Source organism: Mastomys coucha, unplaced genomic scaffold (genome assembly GCF_008632895.1).
Source record: "Mastomys coucha isolate ucsf_1 unplaced genomic scaffold, UCSF_Mcou_1 pScaffold14, whole genome shotgun sequence".
Classification (NCBI taxonomy): domain Eukaryota; kingdom Metazoa; phylum Chordata; class Mammalia; order Rodentia; family Muridae; genus Mastomys; species Mastomys coucha.
The window spans coordinates 49,665,259-49,670,544 of NW_022196896.1; positions in this window are offsets into that span (position 1 = coordinate 49,665,259).

Here is a 5,286-nt window from a genome sequence, read left to right on the forward strand (position 1 = left end):
AAATCCGCCTGCCTCTGCCTCCCAAGTGCTGGGACTAAAGGCGTGCGCCACCACCGCCCGGCTTGTATGGGCTTTAGATTTCTAAAGATTTCATGAGTCCCTTCGTAATTTGTTCCCTGAAACTTAAATCCTTTGAAGGGGACCACTTTGAATCCTGCCTTTCAGCCTTCCACCCTGCCTACACACCTAGCAATCCTTCTGCCTACAGTTGGTGCTCAACCAATACTCACTTGAATCCACTTTATGCCAATACTTTTTTTTATTTCTCCTTCACTGAATTTGGATTATTAAAGTAGGACATTTTGTAGAAGAGAAAACTTGAAGACACAGAATATTATTTCAAATATTTGTAACCTGTGTTTTAGAGGGGATTGGGCTCTAATCAAGTTTTGCTGCTGTTGTTGTTTGGGTTTTTTGTTTTGTTTTGTTTTTTTATAGATAAGCGTCTCACTATTCAGTAGCCCTGGTCTGAACCTCACTGTGTAGACCATGCTGGCTTGAAACTCACAGAGATCTGACGGCCTCTGCCTCCCAAGTGCTGGGATTTAAAATGTACACCAACCATTTCAGCTGGCTCTTAAGGTTTTTTTGTTTGCTTTTTGTTTTGTTTTGTTTTATTTTTTGCTTTTCCGAGACAGGGTTTCTCTGTGTAGCCCCAGCTGTCCTGGAACTCACTCTGTAGACCAGCCTGGCCTCGAACTCAGAAATCCGCCTGCCTCTGCCTCCCAAGTGCTGGGATTTAAAATGTACACCACCATTTCAGCTGGCTCTTAAGTTTTGTTGAGTATGTGGTGGTGACCCTCTGGGGGAGTCGGGAATTGGGAAGCTTTGGGACTGAGCCTCCTCCAAAGATGCTTGTGTTTTAGGATCCTACGGAACTCCTAAATGTCAGATTAATTTGGGCCAGTGAGGTAGCTTAGTGGGGAAGAGATGCTTGCTGCCAAGCCTGTTGAGCTGAGTTCGATCCCTGGGTCCTACTTGGTGAAAGGAAAGAACAAGCCCCTCTGACCTCCACATAAGCCCTGTGGCACGTGACAGGCATGCTACATAAGTAAATAAATGTGACCAAACGTTAAGGAATATTATGATTATTTATACTGCAGTCACAGTCAGGGAAGTGGGAGTGTGTCTGAGGAAAAAGTCCTGTAGGGAATGGGATCAGAGTCCTCGCTCCTCAGTTCATTCCTTCCATCTTTCTGTGGAAACAACAGCGTCAACTCCAAACGCTAAGAATTCTTTTTTTTTTTTTTTTGGCTTTTCAAGACAGGGTTTCTCTGTATAGCCCTGGCTGTCCTGGAATTCACTCTGGAGACAGGATGGCCTCAAACTTACAAGTCCACCTGCCTCTACCTCCCAAGTGCTGGGATTAAAGGCGTGCGCCACCACCGCCCAGCAAATGCTAAGAATTCTAACTGACCTAGCTCTGTTTCCATAAAAATCCAGTATAAAATGGGACTGGACAAGAGGAGGAAGTTCAGGAGGAGGTTCGAAATGTATTACGTCACCTGGGGCATGTATCACTTTCACTCTGCTTGGGTATGACTCAGGACAGGAGTCCCCCGGTCTCCTGATTTGGGTAGAGGAGCTGTTGAAGACAGGATGAAAGGGGTTTCCTGTGTGACACACAGGCCATCTTTGCAGAGGTGAGGACTCGGGAGCTGGATGAAGGAGAAAGAATGGAGGAGGCTTGCCCTTTCTGCCTACCAGGCTCCTGAAGCTCAGGCCTGGACCTCCTTCCACTCTGCGTGTAACATAGCAAGAGAGGAAGGCAGATGAGAAATAACTATGTTGGTATCAATTTTAAAGGCTGTACTGTAACCTAACAACTCCAGAATGATCCAGCTGTTATCCTGTGACTCCTGGCCCCATACAAAGCATCCCTAGACCTGGTATACAAGTTAGGTGAGCCTTACCACCTTCTTCATTATGGCCATCAAGGGTATTCCAGAATTCTAGAAATACTCTGGTCTAACAACCCTCATAGGCACCCAGAGACAACATACATGGCTTCCTTACAGCCATTCTTGAGGCATTGCTCTAATCCATCTATTTCTTTGTCTGTCTTCCGTTCCTTCTGTCTCTCCCTACCTCTTCCTTCTCCATCCTTCTGTATGGAGGGAGAGGATTGTTTAGCTTTTGTGAGACAGGATCTCATGTAGCACCACCAACAGCTCTGAGCTATCAAGACCCCCTGATGCTTCTGCTTCTACCTACTAAGGGTTGGTATTGCAGGCTTGTTAATAGTAATCTACAGAGAACCCTTTCTACAGAGATCCATCTACAGAACTCTTCCAGAGTCCTTTTTGTCTGTGCCAGCCGTATCAGCTCTTTATCAAAATGATTATATTCATGGTATGGTATGGCATGGTATGTATGGTATGGTATAATATTTATATGATTATTCATATGTCTGAGACTGGTAGACATCTGACTACCTCCACTTGCTCTCTGAGGATAATGGAGAGTGAATTCTCTCCTTGTTTGTGATTATCAGGATCCCCCATTTAGCTGTTGCATTATTTTCCGGGCATCTCCCCTCTGTACTAACAAGATAAATTCAGGAGGTCACTTCAAGAACTGCTCCTGCTCTGCTAAATGCCACATCTAGTCCCCAAAAATAAATAGTGCGAGAGACTTGTCTTTTCTACACTTGCTATCTATTTAAGGTAGGACACAGTGTCAAATAACTTCCACAAATTTGAATCCCAAGTACCACTGAAGGTACAGTGTGAGAAATACGGGCTATCTATGTATATTTCAAATCTCAGCCATGCCAAACGTGACCATTTGAAAATGATGGGGAGGGAGTAGTATTTATTGTCAGCAAAGGTACAGGACAAAACATCTCCCTCATACATAAATGTGAAAATACACACTGGGAATGCAGTAAAGCATCATATTTTGTGAAAATTATATTTTGTGTATCTCTAGGAAATTGTCCTAATGAGTGTGTGCATCAAAACTTATAGCAGGGCTGGAGAGATGGCTCAGTGGTTAAGAGCACTGACTGCTTTTCCAGAGGTCCTGAGTTCAATTTCCAGCAACCACATGGTGGCTCACAACCATCCATAATGAGATCTGATGCCCTCTTCTGGTGTGTCTAAAGACAGTGATGTACTCACATAAAATAAATAAATAAATCTTTAAAAAAAAACTTATAGCAAAGCTGTTCTTCACAGAATCATTTACAATCATGAAACACTGACAATGTGCAGCTATGTGGGCATGTGAAAATATCTAGGACAGTACATTTAACATATATTGGAGTTGACAGATTATAGATATTTTCTAGTGTTCCACTAGTGAAAAAAATTCTTGGCTAGGAATAAAAATAAAAGTTTGAGTGTCTCATAATTTAAAAGACTAGCAGTTTTTAATCTAATAGCCCACATTTTAAATCAATTAAAAATTTAATTTAGTAGCCCAAAGGGTAGTAACTACAGTGCCTACCGCAGCATCAGCTTCGAGATATGAAAGAGCACATATAGATCACTGCCACACAGGCTTTGCTGCCCTTCGGGAATATTCTTGAGATTGCTCAAAGAACACCACCTAACTATGGAAGGTCTTGTTTCATCTCTGAACACTGGTACCCAGTCACCTCATCATGAGATCTGTGTGCTCTTGTCCATGAGATTCATCCATGGATAAAGCTCTGATCCCAGCAGCTCACAGAGCACTCCAAACCCTTTGAAGGGAACAACATCACAGTTCCTTCCCTAGGTAGAGAACTGTAATTATTAATCAAGACAGCCCTGAGTGTGGATTAATTCCACCATGCACTAGCTATGGACCCAGAGTAAATTATCTGATGAAGGCACTTGCAGCCAAGTCTGATGACTTGAGTTCTGTCCCTGGAGCCCAAGGGAGAGAGAAAAAAAGCAGACTCCAAGGAGCTGTGCTACGATATGTGTATGTGTGTGGGGGGGGGGGGGGGGGGGGCGGCGGGTCAGAAAAGAAGAATATGGAGTTGGTTCACTCCATCTACCTTGGGTTCCAAGGACAGAACCCAAGTGATCCAACTTGGGAGCAAGTGGCTTAACCTGACAAGCTGTCTTGCCCACCTCCAAGCTGGTATTAAAGTTCACCAAAATAAATCATGCTAGATACATTAGGGTGCTCCTCCTGTCTACCTTTCAAAAGTTAACCCTAAGCTCCTTGTCAAAGGACAGATACTTCCAGTGATGCTAGAGGCGATTGATTATGGGAGATAACAAGCCACTAAACACATTTGCTTGACCCAACTGCACCGGATGTGCTTAATCACATGTAATGGGAAGCATGTGGACAGGAAGTAGGTCAGGATGTATGCCTGCCCCTGATTGGACGTGATGGGAAATATGGTGGCTTTGTGGTTTTGCCTTTTTTAACCTTCTACAAATTGTCATCATTTTCTGGAACCCAAGAATGGATTTGGTCAGAATCTATCATCCTGGTCAATATTAAAGCTTGCTTCAAATTTGGATCAGAAATTGTGGTAGTGGTCTTATTCTTGACCAGGGAGTTTAGCAAGAACTACACAATTCAAACTTTGTTTTTGCTTGGGTGTACTTTATCAAGTTTGATGATAGCTTTGATTTCCATAAACCTCCACCTAAGTCGATGGCCCAGCAGACACACATGCAAGAGGGCATAGGTTGACCTTTCTTTGGCAAGATTAAGTGGTGGCTCTTAAAGCAGGGCTTACTTACTACAAAAGACACCTGATGGGGCAGCTGTTCTCAGAATGGTACAACTCCGCAGGCTAATATCCTCCACCAGGCTGTGGGAGAACATTCAGGACTTAAGAGTAAGAATATTCATGGAGATAATTTAGACTCTTAATTCCCTCCCCTGAGGAGAGACTTAAGAGAATGAACCAGGACCCCATGCTGCTTAATAAAGAACCTGCTAGAATCCAAGGCTCTTCAATGAGCTGTAAACTCGTTTATATTTCAACAAGTTAAAATGGCATTAAAATTCATTCTGTCGTGAAATCTTCCTAGGAATTAAATAAAGCCCCCTGAGATCATTGCATACATCCTGGATACCATTCACAGAACATGGAGACATAGAACCCACTGTTGTTGGCAGGCTCTGGGGCACATAAGTCTACTGGTTGTCTGCAGCCGACCAACTCAACTGAAAATACTCGCCAACTATGTTCCTATTTGACTTAGCATTATCCCCTAATCAATGTAACAACTATTTTCACAGCGTTTATTTTGAAGTGGGTATTGATTGTAAGGGGAGGTCCTGATATTAAGGTCTTGTTCCCCTATTAGTTAGTCAGTAAAGAAAGCTGGG